The 13688-nt window shown below is 43.7% G+C and overlaps 1 protein-coding gene and 1 non-coding gene across 3 annotated transcripts in view; both read right to left on the bottom strand.

Moving 5' to 3' along the window:
• WDR83OS (WD repeat domain 83 opposite strand) overlaps nucleotides 1-13688 on the bottom strand; it is a 287886-nt gene that overhangs the window by 126137 nt on the left and 148061 nt on the right. The window lies entirely within an intron of this gene.
• Nucleotides 7032-7103, bottom strand: TRNAM-CAU. The gene has a single exon. It is a non-coding gene; the product is annotated as a tRNA-Met (tRNA).

The raw sequence follows: 13688 nt of genomic DNA, 5'->3' as shown, positions 1-13688 counted from the left end.
TCCACGGACACTGATAGGTGCGAGTATTACTGCATGCGGACTATACTATTCAGCAGTTTAGGTTGCTCATCGACGGCCGATATTGACACGCCTCCCTCCGCAACTTCGGTACGCCCCATGCGCACGTTTCCTATGCACGTGGCTGTGGCGGCTGCACGCCTTCATTAATATGCATATGGCACTACTACTCCATATATACGCCGCACGGCCGGCACAAGCCTTACACCGGCCTTGCGCCGAGCTTCATGAATCCGGGGGCTTGTCTTTTTTCCTGTTCTGGTACTGTCTGAATGGCCCCCATATTCATTGGGGACATAACCCGTTTCTGTAACTCTGCCCATTGATTTTTTGGCAGATCTGGCCAACCATTTGCCATTGGCAGAGTGTGGAAATGGAATCTGTATCCCTGTGATATGATGTTTAGTACCCACTTGTCCTGGGTTATTAACTTTCAATTTTGAGCAAAAAGTGCTAATTTTCCCCCTATGGGTACTGCCAAAAGATAAGTGCTTGGTGTAGGCAGAGGGAAGTCGTTGGGATTGCTTTCTGTAGGTTTGCGCTTTATCTCCTCCAGATTTGGAGGTGGATGCGCCCCATTGCTTTGACCTGTATGAGTCTTGCGCCTGGTATCCGGAACCCTTAGGACATTTGGAGTTGCCCCTTTGAGCTCTGCCGGACACTGGAAAGGACCAATTTTTTGTAGGCTAGTGTCTACTGAATCTTGGTGGCTGCACTTGTAAAACGTCTTTAACAGTTTGCATAGACTTAGCTTTGCTGTCTTCCATTTTCTTTAAAACCTCTTCTACCTTAATACCAAACAGAGAGCCATGCTGTAAAGGTGCACCTAGCAATTTAGCTTTAACATGATCAGGCAAATTTTGTTCCTTCAACCAGGCATGCCTTCTAATCACAGATCCAGTAACTGCGGCCCTGCAGGAGGCCTCTAAAGAATCAAAACCACATTGCAAAGTATGCTTTACCACTTGTTCAGCTGCATGCAATAATTCCTGCAATTCTTTATTTTCTGCACATAGGTTGGTACTAGGCTAATCAGTCCTATGGCCTACACAAGCCTAGCCATAACAATTCCCTGGCTATTTCTTCCCACACTATTTACTTCCCTGGACCCCTGTCTAGCAGGCTGACTGACGTGATCCCCGGGGTGAATTTCCTTTCTCCCATCCAATCAACAAGGTTCCTTTTGAAGAGGGCCAAAGAGGCACTCTGCTTGACATGTATGGGCAATCCATTCCAGAGTCTGGGGAGTCTCTGGGTCAGGAACCTCTCTCTCCAGCATGTTTTGTTTATTGTGATGACAAGGTTTAGATCCGTGCAGCGTGTGGCTCTGAGGGATTGGGATTTCTTTAAGTGTAGCATGTCCAACAGCTCTGGGTTTGACATGGCCTTGTATGTTAAGCAGAGATCGCCTCTGAGTAGACGATATGCGACAGAGTATAGCTGGAGTTTAAGGCAGTCAGCGTAGGGCATCGGCTTTAGGCCTGTGATTCTTTTAGTGAGGTATTTCTGCGGCCTTTTCAGTTGTTGCAGATGTCTTGAGAGGTACATACCAAATGGGGCGTTGTATTCTATAATGGGTCTAATGATGGATGAGTACAGTGGGACAATGACCTCCTTTTTTCTGGATGAAAAGCCCTTAGTGATGAGATGTGCCACATAGAAGGATTTTCCTGACTGTTGTGGCGATATGGTTATCGAAGGTGAGACCATTGTCCACCTGTGTCCCTAAGTCTCTTATCACACTTTCGGTGTTTAGTGTACTGCCACCTATATGCTAATTCACGGACACATGTTTTTTCCCAAAGGGGATAGCTATACATTTCTTGGCACTGAGCTTGAGCCCATGGCTCTGGCACCAAGTATCTGTTTCTGTAAGGCCCTTTTGTAGATTATCCACATCATTTGGGGATTCAATAATGGCTCCCAGTTTGCAGTCATCTGCGAACTTTGTTAGCCAGAGTCCCTTAGAGCTGGCCTGTACTTCAGAGAAGTAGATACCAAACAAGAGTGGTCCCAGGACTTGAACCCTGAGGTACTCCACTTGTCACTTGTCTGGAGCTGGATTTGGAGTCTGCTACTTTTACAGTGTGGGTTCTATCAGTAAGCCAGTTAGCAACCCATTGGGTGACATAGGGATTAATGCCCAGCTTAGTAAGTTTATCTATGATTCCGGAGTGGGGGATGGTGTCAAAGGCCTTGTCAAGGTCTAGATATGCTGTGTGGACCACCTTACCCTTGTCCATGACTCTGGAGAATGACTTCAGGTTCAGGAGATAAGATCGGCCCCAAACTCAAACTGGGTGGGGTCCAGTGTTTGAAGGTTGCCAATGTCTTTGTTTATAAGTTCCATGATAATATGCTCCATGGCCTTGCAAATAAGGCTCGTCAGACTGATGGGGGCGGTAGTTTCCAGGATCCAAGGTGGATCCCCCCTTGTGGAGTGGGATAACTGTAGCTCTGCGCCACTCAGTGGGCACGAAACCTGAGGTGAGGCTATGATTAAACATGACACTTAGGTGAGGTGCCAGTTCATATTGTAGTTCAAGCAGTACACAGCCCGGGATGTCATCTGTTCCCCTGGATGCTGTATTCTTAGCTTTGGAGAGTGCGTTTTTTACCTGTGTGGCCGTTATTACTGGAATTTGGCAATCGTTCGGTATTGAGATGGGCCATTTAGGGGGTGAGAGGGGGGTGAAGTTGGCAATGATTCGATCTGCCAGGATATTGGCAATATCCTTGGGATCAGTATATTTAATGCCATTCTGTTTTAGCTCAGAGCAGATCTGAGCATTGCCATTTAGATTCTTGACAAAGTTATAGAATGCCTTGTGGTTGTCTTTGGAATCCTTGGCAATTTTATTTTTGTAACTAGCTTTGGAGGATTTTATGAGGGATCTCAGTTTCTTACTGAGGCTGGTAAGGGAGTTTTTTGCATCCTGGGATTTTCCTCTTTTCTGCAACAGTTTCTTCCTTATGGCAGGGGACCACCAGATTTGCTTCCTTTTTCTGGATGAGAGCCATCTTGGTTCTATTTGGGATGGCACTATTCATGCATGAGTGGATGTGCTCGTACAGTGCCTTAGTGTAGGATTCAGCAGTTGAACTTTCAGTTCCCATCTGCATGGGTGTCATGAAGTTTGTCACTTCTGACTTGAGTAGCATGAAGTTGGCTTTGGAGACGTTTTTTTATGGAGGTTTCCTTACTGGGGGTGGAGGTGGGATGTGGATGTTAAGGGTGATTAGCTTATGGTCAGAGCTGACTAACGAGGGGGTGGACCATAGGAGTGGAGCATCGATTTCCCATGTTGGTAATGACCAGGTCTAGGATATTGGAGCCCCTGGTGGGACTGTAGATTAGTTGATCCAGAGCATTGGAATTCACGAATGCCAAGAACCGTTGGGCAAAGGTGTTGGTACATGAGTAGTTTTCCCAGTCAATGGCAGGGTAGTTAAAATCACCCAGTATTAGGGTGTTTGGTTCTATCTTAATATTTTCCAGTATGTTTAGAAAAGTGTATTGAGAATCTTGGGGTATGGTGGGGGATCTGTAGCAAGCTACAATTTGGATTGCAGTCTTACCTAGTGTTAGTTACACCTGGAGAATTTCAGACGCACTGTGTTGGGCAACTAGCCTGGTGGTGTGAATATCCTTGGTGAATATTGACACTCCTCCACCTTTAGTGTTTCGGTCCTGGTTTGGTGGCCGAAAAGTGTGGTAAGAGTTGTAAGCCTGGTACTGCAGGGGTGCTCTCTGGAGCCTTAAACCAGGTCTCAGTTACTGCACAGATATTGATATTCTCCATTTTTAGGAGTGCCTCGAGAGTGCATCTTGAGGTTTAGACTTCTAGCACTGAGTAGCATTACCTTCAGATTTTGCATGCTTGAACCTGTAACGGTGGTGGTTTTGTCCTTTGAACTTTGCCTAATAAAGGTACTATAGGGGTGGCAGGAGCCTTAGCCAGTAACCTGAATCCCAGGGGTGACCGGTGCAGACCATCTCTGACAAAGCATTGTGGTCTGTCGATCATGCCGTCCCAGGCAGACAGATACTGGATCCCCTTTGAATGACACCAGAAGCTTAGCCAATTGTTGAAGTCAATCATTTTGTCCTTATATTGTGGTATCATTCTTGTCGAAGGCAGGATGCTACTCAGGGCTAGGGTCATACCTGCCTGGGCCACATGATCCGAGAGCTCTTCCATGTCTCTTCATGTAGTCCAGGAGTGCGTCTCAAGTCATTCACTCCAACATGGACAATGACAGAGTCATATTTGTACTTGTTGTGGAGTGACTTGAGTGCATGCGTTATGTGGCGGATCCTGGCAACAGACAGGCAGCTGACTGTAATTTTCACATTGTTCAACCTGGTGAGAGGGACATCAGTGTGCTGGACTATAGTCCCCTATGACTAAAGTGTTAGGTACATTGTCTTGCCTTAGTTGCTGGGTGGCATACTGGTGTTGTGAACTATGTGACACTTCGGTTGTGATTGGTGTTTGCTTGCGTTTCAGCTTCAGATGTCCTTTGTGCTTGGGCAGGTTACAGTTAAGGGCCTCTGCATATGTGGATTTAGTGTTGCTATATGTGGGTGTTGGTGGTGTGGGTTTAGAAGGGCTATGTCTTGCTTGAGGTGTAGTGTGGGTGTTAACCTTCTCCTCTTGACTGTCTAGCACAATCTTGGGTGGAGGGAGCTTTGCTTCCATTTTGGCTATGTAAGTGCATCTCTCACAGGTTGTAGTATTGGGTGGTAGGAGAAGAGGGTTGTCTGTGTACATGAGGCAATTGCTGCATTACCCCAGTATGCCCAGATTCACCAGGTGGACAGGAGAAATCACCGGAAGCTGACCCTTGGACATGCCTGGTTTGGTGCTTTTTTTTTGTAAAGTACAGGAGCTGTTTTCCCTTACCTTAGCAAGGTACTTCGCAGTTATAGGCTGTCTTGTGCCTATTAATTTCTCCTTATTAAAAAGGAGAGTTGAGTGCTTGTATCAGTTTAAGGCTTACTAGTGCTTTCCAGCAGGTATTAAAGCAAGTGCTAGTCACAGGGATGCTTAAAGGGAAGATGAATTCTGAAATCAACATAATTTTCTGTTTCAGCAATCCCATAACATGCTGTTGGTACTTAAGCATATTAAATTGACAGTTTAAGGCCCTGATTGCCAAGGTTGCAGATGTATAAACCTTGTTTCCCCATCTGTCCAGTGCCCTTGAATCTATGTCAGAGGGGGTAGGATTTTTGGCTGTTGAGGCCTTAACTCCCTTTGGTCCCTGTCAAATAGTTTCAGGATCAGCAGCAGGGTTTCTAAATAAAAATGTATGCGAGTCAGGGATCCTGTAATATCTGTCAGGCTTACTGGGAGCCAGAGGAAAGGAGTCAGGGGTCAAGCTCGACTCCGAAAACACATCATCCACAATGTCTAAAACAGGGGGAATGGCTAAAGGCTTGTGCTGAGGGAGAAGGAAATCCCTGAGCCTCTTTTTTGATTCTGAGAAGTCTTGACTCTCCCAGTGAAAATGCTCCCTCAAAGTATGCAAGGTTTCTCCAAATGAATAATCCTCAGGAAGAGATGCAGATGGAATAGACTCCTCAGCATCAGAATCCTCATAGGGAGGTAAAGATAATTCCTGATCAGAAGAAATAGAAACCTGATCTGAAGATTCATAATCCGTGTCTTGCCTAGGCCTCTTATCTGGAGGGGGATGGGTACCCCTGATCAAGGTAATAAGGTCTTCAGTCATTTTGATCATCTGCTTGTTAGGCATAGAGGCCTGTGCACGTGGCTCATGCGTTGGTTTTTTAGTTTTAGAAGTTGCTTTTGTCTTTGATTTTGCAGCTGTCGTCGGTTTGATATACAAATGTTGATGTCTGAATACACCCTCAGAAGCCAGTGCCTGCTCAGCGGCTCCGGACCCATCAGAGGGAGATACATCCGTCGGTCCAATACCTTGAGTATCTTGCGGCATGCCGGACTCCACATGGGTGTCGGTAGAGGCCTGTGACTCGAAGGTAGCAGGTATCAGGGGCTGTGAAAGCTCCTCACCGACTACCAGCGACTGGCTTAGGAGAAGCTTTGTTGTGGGTTTTGGATCTCGACTGCCTTTCCCTGTCCTTTTCTTTGCGTTTTTTATGTACTCCGGTAGTCTGATTGCTATCAGACGACATTTCTGGTAGTTAAATCGGTTTCCAAAATACTCTGATGCAAAAATATTCCGACGCTTAATAGTGCATTGGTTAAATCTAGCACAAAACCGACAGCTAGGCACGTTGTGATCAGGGCCTAGGCAAGGAATACAGTATAAATGGAAATCCTTATGAGGTATGTGCTTCCCACAAGTAATGCAATTAACTTTTTCTGACATCGGTAAAAAGCAAGAAAAAAGTTTCCCCAACGGGGTACTTAGCTTTAGTGAAGACTTCGGCACTGAAATTCAACTCGAATATTTCAGTAGTCTGCCAACCGGCACTTGCGAAATACTTCTGCTTCGGGCACCACGCGGCAAGAAAGACTAAAGAAAATAGCGTCCGCTGCAGGTTTTATACCCCTGACAACCTAACGCCATGGAAGAGAAGACAGCATCCGACACAGGACCCAAGACTTTGGAATTCAGGCCGACTGAGGGAAACCTGCCAGCAGATTACCCAAATGTAATGACTACAACAGTGAAACACTAAGAACATCTGCAGTGGCAAAACCTGCCCTGGATTTGGAGAAGAGAGGCAAATGATAATGCTTTGTGAATGTATGCACAGAGCTCCAAGTAGCAGCTTCTAGAATGTCTTTGGTTGGAACTCCTCTGAGAAAGGCTGCTGAGGTAGAGGCAGCCCTGGTGGAATGTGACCCGATTCCCTTGGGCACAGGTTTACCATAGATTCATAGGTTAGTACTAGGCTAACTGCCACTGTGGGCCATTTTAAGCCTAGCCAATTACTCCATGTGAGAATCAAACCCTGCTCCTCGTGTTTGTAAGGTAAACACCTTAATCCTTATGCCATCCTCCCACCCCTGTCATCTTAGCAGAGGATGGTTTTGATCCATCGACCTCTGGGTTATGGGCCCAGCACGCTTCCGCTGCGCCACTCTGCTTATGTAAAAGTGCATGACGGCAGTTCACTTTCCTAAACTAGCATGGTGCAAGTAGCAGAAACAAATGCAGTGGCTTATTCACTTAGAAATAGTCTGCTTTGATATAGCCTTCCCCTCTGATCCTAAAGCAAATGCCACCAGAAGTTGCTCAGACTTTCTTAGAGAATTGGTCCTGTTTAAGTAGAATCTTAGTTGTCTGTGTACGTCCAATGAATGCAGAATCCGCTCCCCCTTATTCTGCGGATTTGGGTAAAATGTTGGCAGGTGAATAGTTTGGTTAAGAGCCACACTGGATACCACCTTAGGCATAAAGGAAGAATTGGTTCTGAGGGACACCCTGTCCAGGTAAAATGTAATAAAAGGCTCCACAGCCATGAGAGCCTGTAGTTCTGAAACCCTTCTTGCTGAAGTGATTGCCAAAAGGAAAGTTGTTTTCCAAGATAAAAATTTTATATCCGCAGTAGCTGCTGGTTCAAAATGAGGCAGGGTGAGTTTTTCCAGCACAAAATTGAGGTCCCATGCAGGAGTTGGTAATCTTCTGGGAGGCCTTAAATTTTTGGCCCCTGTAAGATACTGTTTTAGCAGAGGATGAGAAAAGATGGGAGGCTCCGTGTTGTAATGAGCCGAGATGGCAGAGGCATGGATTTTTATTGCAGAAAAAGGTAGGCCCTTGTCAAGCATCTCAGTCAAGTTTTGTAAAATCTGAGGAATATTTGGTTTTGCCGTGTCTGTTCCTTGTGCTTGGTTCCAAGCACAGAATCTCTTCCATTTATCAGCATAAGATTTTCTAGTACTAGGCCTTCTGGCTTCCAAAATTACATCCATCACAGATTTACTGAGAGGTGTTTGAATAATTACATGATCAGCCATGCTGCCAGGTTCAGAGTTTGGAGCCGATTGTGCAGAATTTGATTGCTCTGCTGAGACAGTAGATGAGGTATTTGAGGCAAGTACCAAGGAGAAAGTTGAGACGTATTCCTTAGGATTGGGTACCAGTGCTGGCGAGGTCAGTCCGGAGCAATTAGGATCATTTTTGTTGTTTCCTGTCTGACCTTTAGTAAGACCTTGGAGAGAAGAGGCATAGGGGGAAAGGTTTTTCCAACTGAAGGATAGGTCATCCACTTTCTTGCTTGTCTGTGATAAGTCCTTGTGCAGAATTTGTTCAGTTGATAATTTTGGGGGAAGGTAAATAGATTTCTGTGTTACCATGCTGAAGATTTGTGGATCCAGTTTCCACTCGTGCGGGTCCATAATATTTCTGCTTAGGTCGTCTGCCAGAGTATTTTGTTTTCCTAGCAGGAATTGAGCTTGAAGATTTACTTGGAAAGTCAAGGCTGTGTTCCACAATGCCATGGCTAGTCTGCAAAGGGGGTAGGAATGTGCACCTCCCCTGTTTAAGTACCACATAACTATGGTGTTGTCAGTCTTTATCAGTAGTTGTCCTGGATGAAGTAAGTCCTTCAAGGCTGTCAGAGCATCCTGTACCACTAGCATCTCTTTCTGGATGATATGCAACTGTAGTTAGGGTTTGGGTGGCAGAGGGTAGAGTGAATGACAGTCCCTTGTTTTGGTGACATGTCTCTGCCCACCAAAGAAACTCCTGTTGTAGGAACTTTTTAAGTACCACTGAAGTTTCCTCATATGCAGTCTTGCATATGGAATTAGTAGAATGCAGGATGCCATGAACCCCAAAGCCTGCAGAATTTGTCTTGCAGATAACTGGGTTTTTGTTGCCATCTGTTTGAAGCATGTTGCCAATTGCCTTTGTCTGGCATAAGGTAAGCCATCTGGGCAGTTGTATTCAAGCTTGCACTCAAGAATGTAATTATTTGAGAGGGTACCAGTTGTGATTTATTTTCATTTATTGTGTACCCTAGGCATGTTAGAAACGTTTTTACAAACGCCAGATGTTGAAGAACAATGTCCTTGTTCTCTGCTTGAATGAGACAGTCTTTCAGGTAAGGATAAACTTGCATGACTTCTTTGTCTGCAAAATGCAATTACTGGTGCCAGGCACTTTGTAAAGACCCTGGGCACAGTAGATAAGCCAAAGGGCAGTGCAGAGAATTGGTAATGCAAAAAACCTGCCTTGAAGCGGAGGCATCTTCTGCACGATTCCCTTATTGGGATATGCAGGTATGCCTCAAGTCTAGAGTCACTAACCAAGCGTTCCTGCCCAGCATAGGCAGTAGCTATTGTAAAGTCAGCATTTTGAATTTTGGAATGTCCAGGTAAGTGTTCAAAATCAATAAGTCCAGTATTGGATGCCATGCATTGTCTTTTCTGGGTACCAGGAACAGCCTTGAATAAAAACCTTGTCCTTTTTCCTGTTCTGGTTCTAGTTGAATAGCCCACATTATCCATGAGGGACGTAACTTGTTTCTGAGCCTCTGCCCATTGATTTTCTGGCAGATCTGGCCAACCGTTTGGAAATGGCAAAGTATGAAAATGAAATCTGTACACCTGGGATACTATATTTAATACCCACTTGTCCTGGGTAATTAAATGCCAGTTTTGAGCATGAAGTGTTAATTCCCCCCCCCCCCCAAGGGGGGCTGCCAAGAGATATGTGCTTGGTGAAGGTAGAGGGAAGTCACTGAGACTGCTTACTGTAGGGGTTGTGCTTAGTTTCCTCAAGATTTGGAGGTGGAGGCACCCCATTACTTTGACCTGTAAGAACCCTGTGATTGGTATCTAGAGCCTTTTGAGCGCCTGAATTTGCCTTGAGAGGCTCTGTTGGACACAGGAAAGAACCAATTTTTAGTAGGCCAGTGCCTACTGAACCTGGATGGCTGCACTTGTAAAAAATTGTTTACAGTTTGCATAGATTTAAGCTTTGTCTTCCATTTTCTTTAAAACCTCTTCTGCCTTATTACCAGAGTATCATGCTGTAAAGGGGCATCCAACAATTTAGCTTTAACATGATCAGGCAGATTTCGCTCCTTGAGCCAGGCATGCCTTCTAATTACAGATCCAGTAACTGCGACCCTGCAGGAGGCCTTCAAGGAATCAAAACCACATTGCAAAGTATGCTTTCCAACCTATTCTGCTGCATGCAATAATTCCTGTAATTCTTTATTTTCCACACATTCAGAAATCATCATCATTTTCTGTTTTAGTAAGCCCATAACATGCTGCTGATATTTAAGCATATGAAATTGGCAGTTTCAAGCCCCGATTGCCAGGGTTGCGGACGTATAAACCTTCTTACCCCATCTATCCAGTGCCCTGGAATCTCTATCAGAGGATGTAGGATTTTTGGCTGTAGAGGCCTTTACACCTTTGGGACCCGGTGATATAGTCTCAGGATCAGCAGCAGGATTTTTGAATAGAAAGTTGTGGGAGTCAGGAACCCTGCAATATCTGTCTGGCTTTCTAGGAGCCGGAGGTAGGGAATCAGGAGCCATGCTCGATTCTGAAAACACATGAACAATGTCTAATACAGGAGGTATTGCCAAAGGCCTATGCTGAGGAAGGAGGAAATCCCTAAGCCTCTTTTTTGATTCAGAGAAATCCTGACTCTCCCAATGAAAATGTTCTCATAAAATATGCAAGGTTTCTCCAAAAGAATAATCCTCAGGAGGAGATGCAGATGGGATGGATTCTTCTGCATCTGAATCCTCATAGGGTGGCATAGAAAAATTCCTGATCAGAAGAGGAATCAGAAGAAATGGAAACCTGATCTGAAGATTCATAATCAGTGTCTTGCCTAGGCCTCTTAGCAGGGGGGGGGGGGGGGGGTTGGGAACCCCTGATCAAGGTAATTAAGTCCTCAGCCATTTTGATCATCTCTTTTTTAGGCATAAGGGCCTGAGCATGTGGCTCATGCGTCAGTTTTTTGATCTTGTTTTTGAAGTTGGCGTCGGTTTTATGTAAAAATGTTGAGGAAGCCAGTGCCTGCACAGCTGCTCCGGACCCATCCAAGGGAGAGACATCCATGGGTTCAATACTCTGAGAATCTCACGGCATACCTAACTCCGCTTGGGTCTTGGTAGAGGCCTGCGACTCAAACGTAGTGGGTATCAGGGGCTGCGAAAGTGCCAGAGTACCGGCGAACCGGCGACTGGCTTAGGAGAAGCTTTGTCGTCGGTTTTGAACCTCGACAGTCTGACTCTTTTTCTTTGCGCTTTTTGTGACCTCTGGTAGTCTGATTGCTAACCAATGACATTTCAGGGTAATTAAATCTGGATCCAAAATATTTTGAAGCAAAAATATACCAACGCTTAATAGTGCGTTGGTTAAATCTAGCACAAAACTGACAGCAAGGCACGTTATGATCTGGGCCTAGGCAAGGAATACAGTACAAATGAAAATCCTTATGAGGTATTTGCTTCCTACAAGTAATGCAATTATTAACTGATATCGGTAAGGAGTAAGAAAAAGTTTCCCCAACAGGGCACTTGGCTTTAGTTGAAGACTTCAGTTCTGAAACTCGAATGTGAAAATTTCAGGAGTCGGCCAACCGGCACTTGTGAACTGCTTCTGCTTCGGGTACTGCGTGGCAAGAAAGACTGAATTAAAATGGCGTCGGCTGCATGTTTTATACCCCTGACGACCTGATGTCATGGAAGAGGAGACAGCAACCGACACAGGACCCAAGACTGCTATTCAGGCGGACTGAGGGCAACCTGCCAGCAGATTACCCAAATGTAATGGCTGCAACAGTGAAACATGTAGAACATCTAGCAAACTATGTTAAACCTAGATAAATATCCATTAATAAAGAATTATGCAGTGTGGGACTTCTACCAATTACAAAACTATCAAGAACGTACTTAGAGCAAGCAATAAATATAATGTGATAATTAAATCCTATACTTAGTTAATATAACCAAGGATATCAATATAATTGAGCAAGATATCAAATTAGCACAACAAATTCAAAAGTTGCTTTTATACAAAAAGAAAATGCTCTGAAATACGTATAAATTAATAACAAAAACTAAATATCAAATACAATTCTATTCGCAAAATATTGGGAAGGAAAAGGTAGTAATGTGACAGACACTCAGAAGGAATTAGCCACTGGAAATACTATGAAAGTGACGCCATTTAAGAAGCTAACATACACCCAGACTATGATCTTCAACGATGCATACCATACACCTGTACAACTTATTGTTACTTTTGTCCTAATAAAGAAGCTGATATCCTCCACATCTTCTGGAATTGTAAAACAGTTTATAAACTGTGGTGCTCACTGAGATTCCTCAAAGAAAAAACAGGTTACTCAAATCCACTATCATGGGAGACAGCAATTCTACATATTTTCAAAAACAATAACCGTCTCACCAAACACATTACAATAACATTATGTACCCTATTAAAATTTTACATAGCTAAAAACTTGGACACATCCAAACTATCTTGGTCAGAATACAAGAGCATGGCAAAAAAAGCATATATTGGCTAAGAAGTTTTATACAAAAAGTCAAAAGAACCAAACATATTATCAGTACTGCAAAGCTTTACTTAAGCAATAACCCATGCCTGGGTGTGGGTAATGCTGGATTTACCCACGGTTGGTGTGGTTTGGTCACGAGGGCGAAGCCCGAGTGGCCGAATAAAGACAACTGTGGGTAAATCCAGCATTAACCACACCCAGGTGTGGGTTATTGCTATTATACATTGACATTATTTAAGAAAAAAATACTTAAATTTCTTAAATAATGGCATTGTATAATGCCTCCGTGCTGCCCTTCCGCAGTTGTCTGGTATTCTGCGGCAGTTCTGATGTACTGCGCATGCGTATGCTTACGCAGTACATCAGAGCTGTGGGTGGAAGCAATGGAGAAAGCAAAATCTCCATTGCTTTTTACAAAGTGTCTCGCTATGTCAACGGAGTTTAGCATAGCGAGACAGCTTTAAAAAAAGCAATGGAGAATCTCAGATTGCTTTTTTTTAAAGCTGTCTCGCTATGTTAAACCCATTTAATATAGCGAGACACCTTTAAAAAAAAGCAACGAAGAAAGGAAGATCTCAGTTGCTTTTTTTAAAGCTGTCTTGCTATGTTAAACTCCTTTAACATAGCGATACATTTTCTAAAAAGCAACAGAGATCTTGCATTCTCCATTGCTGTAAAAAGACTTGTACTAATGGAAAAAGTCCAAGCGGCCAGACTTTTTTCCATTAGTATAAGTCTTTGATTTACAACGTGCACACTGATCAATCAGCGTGCACGTTTTGGAATATTAATGGGGGGGGGGGGTCATTGTATAATTGATATTTTATCATAAATGGCAAAACAAATGTAAATACATAAAAATAGTAAACACACCTTTTAGTTAAGAGTAGTAACAGCATTAACTAAGGTGACATTTTTGTATACATGTATATATGGTAAAGTAGTGTAGATTTTTTGCGTTTCATTTAGGTTGGTGTTATGCTCAAAGTTATACTCTCATTTGTTACTATAATGTAAAAGTGAAATGTTGTATTATAACAGTACCCTAAGGTCAAAACATAAGCATAACTTCATGGTAATGCAATATTGTAAGTAGCTATTTTGAATTTATTTTGCATAGTGTGTGACTATTTTAATAACTTGCTCATGTTAGGCAATTTGTAACATTAACAGTTTCCTAT

This window comes from Protopterus annectens, chromosome 9.part0 (assembly GCF_019279795.1).
Source record: "Protopterus annectens isolate FY-2018-M chromosome 9.part0, PAN1.0, whole genome shotgun sequence".
In the NCBI taxonomy this organism is placed as follows: Eukaryota; Metazoa; Chordata; order Ceratodontiformes; family Protopteridae; genus Protopterus; species Protopterus annectens.
Note: the sequence above shows the minus strand (reverse complement) of the source record. Positions and strands in the feature narration are given on the sequence as shown.